Source organism: Choloepus didactylus, chromosome 16, assembly GCF_015220235.1.
Source record: "Choloepus didactylus isolate mChoDid1 chromosome 16, mChoDid1.pri, whole genome shotgun sequence".
Lineage (NCBI taxonomy): Eukaryota > Metazoa > Chordata > Mammalia > Pilosa > Megalonychidae > Choloepus > Choloepus didactylus.
Genome location: NC_051322.1, coordinates 26,319,168 through 26,335,616, shown reverse-complemented (window position 1 = coordinate 26,335,616; position 16,449 = coordinate 26,319,168).

Here is a 16,449-nt window from a genome sequence, read left to right as displayed (position 1 = left end):
ACTAAAGCACGTGCTCTCATAAACTATCCATGCACTGCCCAAGCAAAAATGAGACTGATGTTCCAGAGAATCAGTCAAGCATATATTTAGTTTCACTTCCAAAATGTACAGTTAAATGTGGCTTTAAGTTCATAAAATAGAAATAAAAATAAAAACTTGAGTCCAGTGAATGTTCCCAGAAAGTTCTGTGTTTCCAAAGGTCAGCTATTTTGAAAGGGGGGCGGGGGAACTGCTTGCCATGCCAGTTCAAGAATCACTACTGAGGCCATCTTATATTTCCATTCTGGTACTCCTGGACCACAATTTATGTCAGCTCAATTATCTTCCAAGATTTACCTGCATTATTTATATTTCTTTATTAGAGAAGGTGTAGGTTTACAGAAAAGTCATACATAAAATACACAGTTCCCATGTACTACTCCATTATTAACAACACTTTGCATTAGTGGGGTACATTTGCTGCAACTGATGAAAGAACACTTTTATAATGGTACTATTAACTATAGTCCATGGTTTACACTAGGGTTCCCTGTTTGTGTTGTACAGTCCTATGGATTTTTTTAAAAAAATTTTATTATACTAACATATATATAACCTAAAATTTGCCCTTTTAACCAATTCAAAAATAAATTTCAGTGCTGTTAATTATGTTCACAATGTGCTACCATCACAACCATCCATTACCAAAACTCTTACATCATCCCAAATAGAAACTCTATAAAAAGGAAGCATTAAATCCCCACTCCCTACCCATAATCCAGCGCCTGCTAAGCTACATTCTAGCATCTGACTCTATAAACCTAATTATTCTAATTCTTTCATATCAGTGGGGTCATACAATACTTGTCCTTTTGTATCTGGCTTATTTTACTCAACATAATGTCTTCAGGGTTCATCCATGCTGTCACATATATTAGAACTTTGTTCCTTTCACACATACACATATTATGTTGTATGGAAATACCCCATTTTGTTTATCCATTCATCTCTTAATGGACATTTGGGTTGCTTCCATCAACTGGCTATTGTGAATAATGCTGCTATTGAAATCAGTGTGCAGATATCTGTCTGAAGCCCTGCTTTCAATTCTTTTGGGTACATTGCTAGAAGTGGAACTGCCAGTTCATATGGTTAATTCTATACTTAACTTTCTGAGGAACTGCCAAAGTGCCTTCCACAGTAGCTGTACCATTTTACATTTCTACCAACAATGAATGAGTGGAATGAGTGTTCCTATTTCTCCACATCCTTTCCAACATTTGCAATTTTCTATTTTTTTTTAATAGTACCCATTCTAGTGGATGTGAAATAGTATCTCATTTGGTTTTGATTTGCATTTCCCTAATGGCAGATGATGTCGAGTTTTTTTCATGTGCCTTTTGATCATTTGTATATCTTCTTTGGAGAAACGTCTATTCAAGGTTTTTGTCCATTTTTAAAATTGGGTTGCTTACATTTCTGTTGTTTAGGTTTAGAATTTCTTAATATATTCCAGATAGTATAACCTTGTAGGGTATGTGGTTTCCAAATATTTTCTCCCAATACAAATATTGTCCTTTTACTTTCTTTTTTTTTTTTTTGTCCTTTTACTTTCATCATAAAGTTCTTTGATGTGCAAAAGTTTTAAGTTTTAATTCTACTGTTTTTTTTAATTCTCTATTTCATTTATCTCTACCCTATTTTTGTTATTTCCTTCCTTCCACTCAGTTCTGGTTTAGTTTGCTCTTCTTTTTATAGATCCCCCAGTTTTGAGATTAGGTCTCTGATTTGAGATCTATCTTCCTTTTTAATATAAGCATTTAGAGTTATAATCTTCCCTCTCAGTACTGTCTTTGCTGCATCCCATAAGTTTTGGTATGCTATATATTCATTTTCATGAAAATGAAATTTATTTCCTAATATTTAATATTATAATAATAAATAAAATTATTCCTTAATTTCCCTTATGATTTTTTCTTTGACCCATTGGTTAAGGGTACATTATTTCCACACATTTGTTATTTTTTCACATCTCTATCTGTTATTAATTTCTAGTTTCATTCCATTGTGGTCAGAAAAGATACATTGTATCATCTTATATTTTTTATGAGACTTGTTTAGTTTTTACTTAAAGTCTATTTTATCTAATATTAACATAGCTATCCCAGCTCTCTTTTGGTTACTACTTGCATGGCATATTTTTTCCATCTCTTCACTTTATAACTTCCTTATGTCTTTGAATTTAAGGCATCTCTCTTATAAATAGTACATAGCTGAGTCATGCTAGTTTATCCATTCTGTCCATCTCTGCCTTTTAACTGGAGAGTTGAATTCCATTTAAATTTAAAGCCACCATTGATACTGAGGAATTCTCTTCTGTCATTTTGCTAGTCTTTAAAAGTTTTACACCTTTTTGACATTCAATTCTTCCATTAATGCCTGCTTTCATATTTATTTGATTTTTTTGTTTTGTACCATATTAAGTCCCTTCTCACTTCTTTCTGGATGTTTTTTTTTCCATATATTTTCTTTTGTGGTTACCATGGAGATAAAATTTAACATCCTAAATATATAACAAACATTTCTGGTTTGATACTAACTTAACTTCTATGGCATACACATATACTATATTCCTTTACCCTTCTGTCCCCCCCATCTTTTTTTTTTTTTGTACTTGATACAAATTATATCTTTATACACTGTATGTCCAAAACCATAGATGTATCATTACTTTTTATGCATTTGCATTTTAGCACCTGTAAGAGGTAAGAAGTGGAGTTACATACCAAAAAATACAACACAATAGTACTGGTATTAATGATTACCCAAATGATTACCTTTACTGGAGGTCTTTATTTCTTTATGCCACTTTGATCCACTGTCCATTGTCCTTTCCTATCAGTCTGAATAATTCTCTCTAGCTTGGAGGGCAGGTCTAATAGTAACGAATTCCCTCAGCTTTTGTTTATCTGAGAATGTCTTAATCCCTCTCATTTTTGAAAGAAAGTTGTGCCAGATATAAAATTCTTGGTAGGCAATTGTTTTCTCTCAGCATTTTAAATATTTCAACCCACTGACTCCTTGCCTCCACAGTTTCTAATGAGAAATCAGCTGTTAATCTAATTGGGACTCCCTTGTATATAACACATTGCTTTTCTCTTGCAGCTTTCAGAACTTTCTCTTTGTCCTTTGCATTTGACAGTGTAGTCAATGTATACCACCTGACTCAACTGCTTGATACACAGCTTTTGCTGTCTCGAGCTGCCTTTGCCTGGAGGGCAGCAGAGAATAAATGGGGAAAGTGTTCACAGGTGAGTCTTTCTCAGCCAGTACCAAGCCAGGGTCCCACAGAGGAAGTGGCAGCCAGCTCCACACAGCCCTGGGGATGGGCTAAGGCCGGGACTGGCAAGAGTGCTAGGAGCTTCTCCTGTAGCTCTTTGAAGCTGCATTTTCTTGAGTCACCACTTGCCCAGTAAAAGCAGCCCTTTCACTGTTACTTAATAGTTTTGGGAAAGGGCACTGTCTTTAAGTCTCCTCAGCCATTTTTGCCCAAAGTGAGTTGTAGCAATGGCTGCCCTCTGAGCAGGGAACCCCAGTGAACTGAAGTAGCTCATCAAAAGCAGTGACAAGTAATCGGACAACACGCCCCCAGATCCTGGGGAACTGGGTCTTTATATCCCACTCTGGCACCAGCAAGCTGCACCAGGGGCCAGAGTTGAGGACCTACCTCATTGCTGCCTGCTGGGGGGATGAGCAACAGTAGCAGCTGAATGGAGAGTGTAGTTCACTGGTATTGACTGCAATTTACCAGCCTCTTTCTCCTGCTGAACAGTGTTCCACTAGACTCCAGAGTTTCAAACAGTTGATTCAGACAGTTCCTGCATGTTTAATAGTTGTTCTGATGGAGGGACAGATTCCTGAAGCTTCCTACTCTTGTCATCTCCCCACAATTCAGAACTGCCTGCATTGTATTTTATCTGCTGTAATCTGTCTTTCCAAATTCTTCATGCCACCAACTCTTTTTTTTAAACCCTATGTAATATTGGGTATGGAATTTTTAAAGAGAATCACCACTTACCTGCTGCAAGTGGGGGAGGAAAGTATTTAATTGTGTTTCATCAGAAACACCTGGTGCCCATATTTCTATCCAATAGGAGATCTATTTTCAGCTCTAACTCTAATCAGAAAGTTACTCTGTCAACAGTAGTGAAATACTCTTCTTCCAATCACTAAAGTAAAGGATAAATCATGGAAAATATAAGACAAATGACCAAACACTTAGAGTAGAGGGTGAGAAAGTTCCAGAAACAAACAGCTATTATACCATTCTTGGGATAACAATTATCAACAGATAGTTTTCAGAGCCTGCTGAAGGTAACAAGCTTCCTTCAGAATAGATAAGATTTGTAGACAAGGTTTGTAATTAAAAAAAATATTTTGCCTCTTTTTAAAAACAAAAACTGTGTATTCTGTGATAGAAGCAGAAAAAAATCTCTGAATACACCAGTATGGAAAGGAAATAACACTCTAAGAAATATTTCACAGAATAATGACAATGTAGGCAATGAAAGAAGAGATATCTAGAAAAGGGCCCTTCTTGTTACATTCACTCATCCTTTTCTTGGTGAGGAGACATTGGGAATTTCTCCCCAAAAACTACTATATCATCTTTTATTTGTTGTCCCTACATATTTTACATTAACTGTATAGAAAACCTACATAGCTTTCATTCTAAATTATGAGTTCAATCATTATGAACTAATACGTTTTTATCTTCACCAATTCTAAATGAAAGGACACCTGCAAATTGCAGACAGGGAGGCGTATTAGCGTTGATTAGGTTGGAATACTTTGATTGAGTGTTCCCATGGAGATGTGATTCAATCAACTGTAAGCGAGACTTTGATTGGATAATTTCCATGGAGGTGTTACCCCACCCATTCAGAGTGGGTCTTTATTAAATCACTGGAGTCCTATAAAAAGAGTTCACAGACAGAAGGAGATCAGAGCAGCCATGAGTGACATTTTGGAGAGCTGTAGCTTACAGAGACATTTTGAAGACAGCCATTGAAAGCTGACACTGACATTTTGGAGAATGCCATTTTGAAATGCAACCTGGGAGCAAGCAGATGCCAGCCACATGCCATTCCAGCTAACAGAGGTTTTCTGGATGCCAATGGCTTTTCTCCAGTGAAGGTACCCTATTGTTGATGCCTTACCTTGGACACTTCATGGCCTTAAGACTATAACTTTGTAACCAAATAAACCCCCTTTATAAAAGCCAATCCATTTCTGGTATTTTGCTTAACAGGAGCATTAGCAAACCAGAACAGATGGTATCTGAACATGGTAGACCCATATGACTACAGCATTTAAGATTGTAGCACATAGTGGGGAGGGTACCAAATACATAAAGAATGTTATTCTATGTCAACAACCTCCTAGAATGTTACCTTAGCTGGTTTTTATGTGTCTGAAAATGCTCTTTCCATTTAATTCAGTACCTAGATGACAACAATGTGATTCTGGTTCTTCTTTCTAAGCATGGCCTAGAAAAGAAGATCCATTTTTTTAAAACCGTATCTACCTATGTGAACAAACAAGGTTCCAGTAGAGCTGAACTCCCATTTGGACTTACCTGAGAAGTGACTCAGTTTAACAAGCTGGTTTAGTTTGTGAGATAAACAATAGTCTGAGATGCAACTGGATAGTCAAAGCTATTCAATGAAGAACGCTTAATTTTTTTCTTTCTTTTTTTATGCTTCCACAACTTTGTAGTTATTGATATTCAAACATAGGCACAACTTCTAAGCCAAATACTAATTGTATTACCTGGTATTGCAGATGATCCATGTTACTGCTGCCTCAGGGAAAAGAGAGAACAGACTGACGTTTCAGCAGCTCCTTGTAGCTTCTTTGCTAAGATGTCAGATTCACACTCCTTTCTAAAGGTATCAGCAATTGTTGAGTAGATTCAAGGCTGTCATCCTAAAAATTTATGTGAAATACTATTTTTGCTAGGTACTGGAGGCATAAAGATGAGAAAAACAAAGTCCCTGCCCTCCAAAAATTCCTGGGGAAACTCAAAAACATAAGAATTGCACTGTGGAGATATACTTACCACACTAGAGATGTGAACAAAGGCCACACACACAAGGAGCAGTGGGTGATCTGGAGTGGCCATTCTAACATGGTTTACTACCCATTATAGATAATATTTTGGAGCCCAAGACATATTTCTGTGCATTGCTCGGTGTTCTACAAGAATGTATTGTCTTTATCTAGACAGGGATTTACTACCAGAGAAGATTTTGCAGGCTCAAATCAAGCATAATTCCACTATTCCTATTCATTAGGCTGAAGGATCGTTGTTCTTCGATTCATCTTTAGGAGTCTCCTTTGCTGATTCAATCTCAAGTCTTTGTTTCTGCAGGGTTATGAGGCAAAAGAGTTATATGAGTTGGTAGAGGAATAAAAAGAAATGATTCCAGATTGTAGACTCAAAGAAATTAGGATGAAATGTGAAAAAGAAATGAGGAGGGTGGTTAAGAACTCTTTTCAAAATGTATTAATGATGTGCCCAAAACCACCATCTGTGCAATCATATCTCAATTTATGCATTATATCCCATCTCAAACATTGGACTATGAATCAACATTTAAGTCAAATTCTATTTTAAATGTACCCTAGGGAAATTTAAAGGAATAATTTAGTAAATTTCTCTGTAAAGCAGAGACACTTTTTATATCATGAATAATCTCTTCCTCGTTTTATTCCTGTGAGTTTTGTCAAGTTGGCTTAATGAAAGACTAACTACACCTTATATTTTATGTTAAAAAAACAAAAGTAGTATTGAGGAAATGGTATTCCATTGGCAGAATTTATATTTATGTGCATTCTAGTCATTAGGTTCATGAGATCAGTTATTCACATTTTTGGATAAATTACACTGGGTAGATAAGTATCCCAGGAAATACCTAGACTAGGAATGAATAAAATTTGCTCCAGGAAACTAAAATTAAAAAACAAAAAGACAGGAAGTGTCATCAAAGCCAGTGCTTCTCAAACTTTAATGCACACATAAGCCTCCTGGAGATTTTGTTAAAATGCAGATTCTGATTCAGCAGGTCCTAGGTAGAGCCTGAGGTTCTACATTTCTAACAAGGTCCCAAGTGGTAGTGCCAATACTACTGGCCCATGGAGCACATTTTAACTAGCAAGAATTGAAGCTAAACTGTTGAGATGGATCGTTAAAAGCTTATGTTGTATTGTGCAGTTTATCAGCAACTTTAACACCCAGGCAAAAAGACTTTGAGGTCTCCAAACAAAATCAAGGAGGGAAAAAATAGAAACAGAGGACTGACTGTGACAGTATTTCGTGTTTCCTTGTGTTTTCTCCCATCCCGTCCCCACCCTCACCACTGGCCATGGTGCGCTGTTGGAAGCGAGGTGTCAGCTACCATGACATTTTAGACAGAGTCTTCAGATTTCATAACAGCAATAACAAGGCGGGGCACGCCAGGACTGGCAAAGGTTTTCGCTTTGATCTCATGCAATATTATTCCACTGAACCACCCTATGCTCACTCTTTAAACAAAATTACTGCAATACCTTTTATTCTGGCTCTCGCCCTCTCTCTTGAGATGTCTCTAGAACAACAGTGAGGTGCTATATCTGTAAAGTTTTTCTTTCGAACTCAGGCAAAGGGGGGTACTTGAGCCCCAGAACACCTTTGAGTTCTAAGCACTGTGTCAACTTTGAAACTATGAAACTATAGCTCTGTATCTGTAGAAACACAAATTTACTGAAAAATTGTATATTTGTCATTGCCCAATTTTTAAAAAGTCGTGGGCCAAATAAAGGCACATAAACAACTTTCCTTTACTGTGCCTCAGGATAACATCTACACCTTGGTTTTCTCAATATCAAAAGAGAAATTCATAATAAGATGTACCTCATATTGTCATTATAAGGCTTTCATTTCCACATGGTCTAGAAAACTGCCTAAAACTACAAATCAGTTATAACATGCAGCAAGTTTTAAATTTCTATTCAAGAGAAATAAATCGGCAGAGAGGATACTCAAAATCAAAATATTTCCACTTAGAAATTGCAGACAGCTCCTCTCCAAACTGAGTAAAAAAAGAAAAAAACAAGCTTGAAGTAGAAAGAAATCAATATATCAGAATTGTAGTTTCAGAGATATATTAAGCAAAAGTAAAGATATGAGAGCAAAAATTGTTGCAAAATGGCACACCACATCAATTAATTCTATATTTACTTCTTCCTAAAATACCTTAAAATGTTTCTTCTGTAATGTATGTTTTGTTTCAAAGGAAAAGGGGTGACACAATACAATTTATATTGCTAAATATTCTTTCCATGTTCATAAAACCACTATAAATATATATATATATTTGCTTAGGATAGATATCAGTAATACATGTACTAATACATACACTGTAGAGTCTCGTAAATATTAAAGATATGCAGTGAAAGGTAGGGTAACAAAATTTTTATGTTATATTTTTTGTTAACAAGGTCTTTACTGCAAAACATAACCTGTATTTCAAAAGCTATGACACATCTGCCCTCTGCTGGAGAGATGTGATTAGCACCTCAGTCCTTGCTATTCAGATTCCTGAAAAAGAAATTTGCTTGCAACTAGGACACCTTTATTAACCTAGCAGAATAGTACAATTCCATGGTGACTCGATGTTGTGTCTGCGCTAGGAAAAAGCCACATCCAGGTATGTCTTGCAGGATAGTCAGGTGGGCTCTGCAGGGGTGCAGTGGGAAGGGAGAGGCCCTGGGGAAGAGCTCATCCTATGAGAAGCTGTCAAGCCCAAACAGCTGGTCAAATGACAAAGTACTGACATCCAAGGGGAGGCATGATTTTGAGAAATGCAGGTATCCTTCAGCTCTGGTCTTATGTTAGGGTCTTACAAAGATGGGACTCACTGTGAAAACTGAAATATCTGTCTTCAGTGTTATCTGGGGAGCAGAAGGCAGCACTGCCCTGGAACCAAGAAAGTGTGACACAGAGCACAGGACATCATTTCACATCCAGGGGGCATCAGTGGTTTCAGCAGCAATGGTACTTTCACACAGGGCAATAGCTTCAGGGCCCTGGGGGTTGGCACATTCCATCGGGGGGCACGGGAAAGGTTTTATCAAGAGCAGCTCTGCCAGCAGCAGCACCAGGACCGAGAGCACCAAGATGCCTTTGCATCATCAAAGGCCTCAGCAGAAAATGTCAAGCTGTGTTGGCAAAGAGAAGGAAAAGGAGAATGCCTGGCAGGCCTGGAAGGACTGTATTCACTGACAACATGAAAGCTCTCTGAAGACGCCTAGAAATAACTGGCAATTGGAGATCTTGTAGTTTAGGTGAGGAAAGAGCCAGCAAAGTGCTATTTACCATTATCGTTTTAAGCTCAAACTGATGTAGCCTGATAAAGAGAGTCACATTACCTTATGCACATTTAAGGCCCTTTAAACAATGTCTTGAAATTCATCTTTGTTTAGCCATACCATGACTCACCACTATTCAACATAAATATTCTTAATAATAAAATAGCAATAGTTCTAATGAAAGAAATTAGAATAAACTTAGATCAAGAATGAAAGGGTTAGACTGTGGGAAGATGGTGGAGGACACTCCAGGATTAAATCTCTCCATCAGAACAACCCTTAAAACTGTCTGAAACAGCTATTTCAAAACTCTGGAGTCCAAGAGGACACTACACCATCCAAGAGCAGGAGGAAGTGACTGGTAAAGTACGGTAAAGAATAGTAAATTGCTCTCTGTGAGTGTGGTGGTTACCAGCGCCCATGCCCTACTCCCACAGCAGGCCACAGTGGGGTACAGCCCCTGGCTAGTTCACTGGTAACAGAAGGGACACAAAAATCCACTTATCCAAGATCAGTGATTGGCCATGGCCAATCACTGATCACGGTTTTTGACTGACCACAACAGAATGAAGCTAGAAATCAATAACGCAGGGAGAAATGGAAAATTCACAAATATGTGGTTAAACAACCAATGATTTAAACAGAAATCACACAGGAAATTAGGAAATATCTTGACATGAATGAAAATGAAAGTACAACATACCAACCCTTATTGGATGTAGCAAAGGCAGTGCTGTCAGGTAAAATTATAGCTCTGAATCCTTACATTAAAAAAGAAGAAAGATCTCATCTGAGAGGTCTAAACTCAAAACTGGATGATCAAGACAGTGATTGCTTAGGATAGAATATGTGCTATGTGAATATATCACAACAAAATCTGCAGATTCAAAAAATAATAATAAATAAATAAACAGAAAAGATGCAAATGCTAGCGACAATGTGGAAAGAGAAATCTACCTATTCATTGTTGGGAGGGTAGGAGATTGGTACAGCCCCTTCAGGGTAGTGTAGTGGATACACAGGAGGCTAAATGTAGGGTCGCCATATGATCATGCAAACCTGTTACTAGGAATACACTCAGAAGAACTGAAAGCAGGGACTCGAATATTCATTTGCACACTGATGTCTATAGCGGCATTATTCACAACTGCCAATGGATGGAGGTGGCCAAAGGGTCCATCGACTGAAGAATGGAAGGGCGAACTGTAGCATATATATACAATGGAATATTGTACAGCTACAAAAAGGAATGAAGTCGTGAGGCATGAAATGAAGTGAATGAACCTTGAGAACATTATGTTGAGTGAAATATGTCAGAAACGAAAGGACAAATATTGAACAGTCTCATTTAGAGAACACTTATAAGAAAAGTAGGGCCTAGATTATATGCTCTAACAGCAGCCACCTTTATTCCTGAATTTTAAGTGTTATTTCTAAATTCTGACATGCTGTGCTCTTTGCTTATAACTAGGTAGTTCCTTGGATCAATGGGTACCTGTGTGACACCTCAGACTCAGAGTTAGAGTTCTGCAACTCTGTATATATTACTCCATACAGCAACTGTTAAAGAAGCTGAAAAAGAGATCAGACTTCAATTAGAGATATGAATGAAGCTGATCTGGTTGGGACTAGGGTAAATCAGAAAACAGGGTAAAGGATAATACTGTCTATAATTTAAAACTTCACCTTCTGTGTGAGACCAAAGGAAGAGATGTTTTAATTGTACAAAAGTTAAATTTTCTGTAGCACACAATCTAACGTAACCTATTTAAATAACCTACACAAATGGAGCCTAGAATAGGGAATGAGATCTTGTAATTCTGTATGACTTAATGTAATGCCCTGATACATTCCAGAGTATGTTGAACAGATATTTAAAAAGTATTAGCAAAGTCCTTGAGGGACTGGAGAAAAAATATGGAACGATTAGACTTCCCCACCTGAGAAATCCCTGATACTTTCTCAAGCATTAGGGACTCCCAACTTAATAAGACAAGCCTACCTATAATTAGGCCTAAGACTCATGTCCAGAGAACCTCTTTTGCTTCTGAGATGTGACTTTTCTCTCTCTAAGCCCACCTCTGTAAATAAACTCCTCCCTGCCACATGGGACATGACTTCTAGGGGTGTGAGTCTCCCTGGCAACATGGGACATGACTCCCAGAGATGCGCCTGGCCCTGGCATCGTGGGACTGACAATGCCTTCCTGACCAAAAGGGGGAAGAGAAATATAACAAAATAAGGGTTTAGTGGCTAAGAGAGTCCAAATAGAGTCGAGAGGCTATTCTGGAGGTTACTCTTACGCAAGCTTCAGCTAGATACTGCAAATTGCCATGGTATGCCAAGCCCCAACCAACATTATTCCTGAAAACCCTAAAGAATACTCAGGGCTCTATCTGAGATTCTATAAAAGTTTTCTTTTCTGCATTACTTTTCTGCATATATGTTATATCTCTCTCTCTCTCTTTTTTTTTTTTTAGTAATACACACTTTTTTTATTATGTTAAAATCAGGCAATGGTCTGACAATAAAAAGGCTGCTTATAGAATACTGTTAACCTTTACTTACAGGGATGTTAAGTCCTTAGAATTAAGGTTTTCCCCAGAAAAACAGATAAATGGAAACATCAATCGTTTTTCAGATTTGATATCTGCTGCTTCAGAAGGTGCTTTTACACAAATTCTAAATTAAAAAAAAAACAAAACAAAACAAAACAAAACTTTAGGACAATGAATTGCTTTTCTTTCAGTACGCATCCACATTTTAGCATTTAGTGGTCCTGAACAGAAAAGCGGGAAAACGCAGTCAGGAAGTCAAGCCCGCCAATTTCAGGGATCCGCTGTGCACACCGAGTTCTTTCTTAATCCCCGCGAAGGATCGTGAGAGGCAGCAGCACCAAAACCAAAGCATGCACTGCACTCAAGGTTCTTTTTGTTCCAGTTGTCAGATTCCAAACTAGACCCAAATGGATTGCAATGATGACCAAATGAGAACCCTGTCCTGTGTAAAATGTTACTTGTTGAAATGTACTTTGAAATACAACATATATGCAGAAATAGTATTTCTGCATATATGTTATATTTCACAATAAAAAATGATTTTAAAAAACTGTATGATCTACAAAAAGAACAGCAAAATTAACCCAAATCAAGGAGAAAGCAGGAAATAACAAAGATTAGAGCAGGGATAAATGAAATACAGAATAAAACACCAATAGAGAATCAAAAAAACAAGAAGTTGGTTCTTTGAAAATATCAATAAACTTGACAAACCTTTTGCTAGACATAAAGAAAAATAGAGAGAGGACACAAATAACTAAAATCAGAAATGAAAAAGGGGACATTACAATTGACATCACTGAAATAAAAAGGACTATAAAAGGATGCTATGAACAACTGTATACCAATAAATTAGATATATCCTAGGTAATATGGACAGATTCTTAGAAACACACAAACTACCTACATGACTCAAGAAGAAATAGGAGACCTCAACAAACCAATCACAAGTAAAGAGATTGAGGCAATAATCAAACACCTCCTAAAAAAGAAAAGCCCAGGACTAGATGGCTTCACAGGAAATTTTACCAAACATTCCAAGAAGAATTAACAGCAATCCTGCACAAACTCTTCCAAAAAATGGAAATAGTGGGAACATTCTCTAACTCATGCTGTAAGACACATCACCCTCATGCCAAAGCCAGATAAAGATACCACAAGAAAAGAAATTTACAGACCAACATATCTTAGGAACATAGAGGCAAAAATGCTCAACAAAATACTAGCAAACCAAATCCAACAGCACATTAAAAGAATTATACACTATGATCAAGTGGGACTTATCCATAGTATAAAGGGTGATTCAACCTAAGAAAATAAATTAATGTAATATGCCACATTAACAGAATGAAAGAAAAAAAAAAACTTAGTCATCTCAACCGATGCAGAAAAGGCATTTGACAAAATCCAGCATGTCTTCTGATAAAAACACTTTGTAAACTAGGAAAAGAAGGAAATTTCCTCAACATGTTAAAGGGCATATAGGAAAAGCCCATAGCTAACACCCTACTCGATGGCAGACAACTGAAAGCTTTCCTTCTAAGAAATGGCCACTGTCACCACTGTTATTACAAATTTTACTAGAAGTTCTTGCCAGAGAAAGTAGTACAGAAAAAGAAATAACAGGCATCCAATTGAAAAGGAAGAAATACAACTTTCTCTATTTGCAGATGACATGATTCTAAATACCAAAAATCCTAAAAAATCCACAACAAAGCTCCTAGACCTAAGAAATGAATTTAGCAAATTGGCAGGGTACAAGTTCAATACCCAAATATCAGTAGTGTTTCCGTACACAAGCAATGAACAATCAGAAGAAATCAAGAAAAAAATTCCATTCCCAATAGCAACTAAAAAAGTCAAATATCTGGTAATAAATCTAAGCAAGGATGCAAAGGACCTGTATACAGAAAATTACAAAACATTACTAAAATAAATCAAAGAAGACTTAAATAAATGGAAGGACACTACATGTTCATGGATTAGAAGACTAACTATTGTTAAGATGTCAATTCTACCCAAAGCCATTTACACATTCAATGCAATTCCAATCAAAATTCCTTTAATCTTTGCTGAAATGGAAAAGCCAATCATCAAATTTATTTGGAAGGGTAAGGGGTCCTGAATAGCCAAAGCTATATTGGAAAAGAAAAATGAAGTTGAAGGACTCATACTTTCTGATATTAAAACTTATTACAAAGCTATAATGGTCAAAACAGCACGGTTCTGGCATAAATATAGATGGATAGACCAATGGAGTTGAATTAATAATTCAGAAATAGACCCTCACAGCCGTGACAAGCTGATTTTTGACCAGGTTACCGAGGCCACTCAACTGAGAAAGAATAGTCTTCAACAAACGGTGCTGGGAGAACTAGATGTTCATATGCAAAGAATGAAGGGGTACCCCTATCTCAAAGGATATACAAAAATTAACTCAAAATTCATCAAAGAGAGGAGAAACTAAGATGGCGGCTAGGTGAGACAGGGCAAAAAAACACCTCCGTAAAAAACACTAGATAAAAACCAGAAAGTGACCCAGAATACCGGTTACAGCAATGCACCAGCTGGACAAGGTCTCCTAGTACCACAGGGGCTGCATACTTGGTGAAACCGGGAGTCTGCATTCTGAAACAAGTGAGTAAGCTGGCTGGAAGACCCGCAGCCGCACGGCGTTGTAGGGAAGCCAGGGCTTGGCATTTGGAGACCAACTGGCTCTTTTAAAAAAAAAAAAAAAAGGGAAAAACCCAGGAGCAGTTGCAGTTGCAACAGTGGGAACCACGCAGTAGAACACAGCAAGAGGGGGCTGGGCCAGCCTCTCGGTGTCTGGCCTGGAAGATAGCCCGCTGCAGATACCCTTGGGGCCGGGGGAACAGAGGGGAGAGCCGGAAGCAGAAAGAAACCCCGTGGCTAGCAGCTGGCTCTCCGGAGGGCTGGATAAACTCCTGCCCGGGGCCATGCCCACAGCCCAGAGCCCCGCCAGTTGTCCCAGAGCTGGGAAGGAGGGACTGTGAGAGGAGGGGGGGGGTGAGACGCCCCGTTTGGCCATCTTTGCATCAGGCTGAGAGCGCCCCTGCACGGCCCAGTGGCCCAGGGCTTCCCTTGAGGGACGGCACACACTGGTGATGTAGCACAGCATTCCCTCGGCAGAGGTTCTGGAGGATCACAGCTGGGAGGGGGGACCCACTTGGAGAACCCAGGGACACTATGCCAAGTCCAGTGGTTTGTGGGACAGCGAGAGAGAGGGTCTGGGGCTGAAATGAAATGAAGGCTTAGACTCTTGCTGCGGCCTTGAATCTCCGGGAACCTGGGGGATTTGAATATTAAAGCTGCCCTTCCTCCCTGGCCACCCATACACACGCCCCTCATTCAGGGCGGACGGCTCCAGCAACACACCCAAACTGAGTTCTCCAACTGAACCCCACAAGAATCATTTCCCCACACACTGCGGGGACAAGGTTGAGAACTGACTTGAGGGGTATAGGTGACTCATAGACGCCATCTGTTGGTTAGTTAGAGAAAGTGTACACCACCAAACTGAGTTTCTGAAAAATTAGAGTAGTATCTTTTTTTTTTTACAACTTGAAAGAACCCTATCAAGCAAAGCAAATGCCAAGAGGCCAAAAACAATAGAAAATCTTAATGCATATGATAAAACCAGGCAATATGGAGAATCCAACTCCAAACAAACAAATCAAGATATCAGAAGAGACACAGTACCTGGCACAATTAATCAAAGCACTACAATCAAGGAATGAAAACATGGCAAAGGATTTAAAGGGCATCAAGAAGACCATGGCCCAGGATATAAGTGACATAAAGAAGACCCTAGAAGAGCATAAAGAAGACATTGCAAGAGTAAATAAAAAAATAGAAGATCTTATGGAAATAAAAGAAACTGTTGGCCAAATTAAATTCACAATATTCACAATACAAGATTAATTAATAACTAATTAATTAATATTTAATTAATTCACAAATTAAATATTCACAATACAAGATTAGAGGACGTTGAACAACATCTCAGTGACCTAGAAGTCCACAGAACAGAAAATGAAAGAACAAAAGAAAGAATGGAGAAAAAAATTGAAAAAATCAAAATGAATCTCAGGGATAAGATAGATAAAATAAAACATCCAATCTCAAGACTCATTGGTGTCCCAGAAGGGGAAGAGAAGGATAAAGGTCTAGAAAGAGTATTCAAAGAAATTGTTGGGGAAAACTTCCCCAACCTTGTACACAATATAAATACACAAAGCATAAATGCCCAGCGAACTCCAAATAGAATAAATCCAAATAAACCCACTCCAAGACATATTCTGATCAGGCTCTCAAATACTGAAGAGAAGGAGCAAGTTCTCAAAGCGGCAAGAGAAAAGCAATTCACCACATACAAAGGAAACAACATAAGACTAAGTGTGACTACTCAACGGCCACCATGGAGGCGAGAAGGCAGTGGCACGACATATTTAAAATTCTGAGAGAGAAAAATTTCCAACCA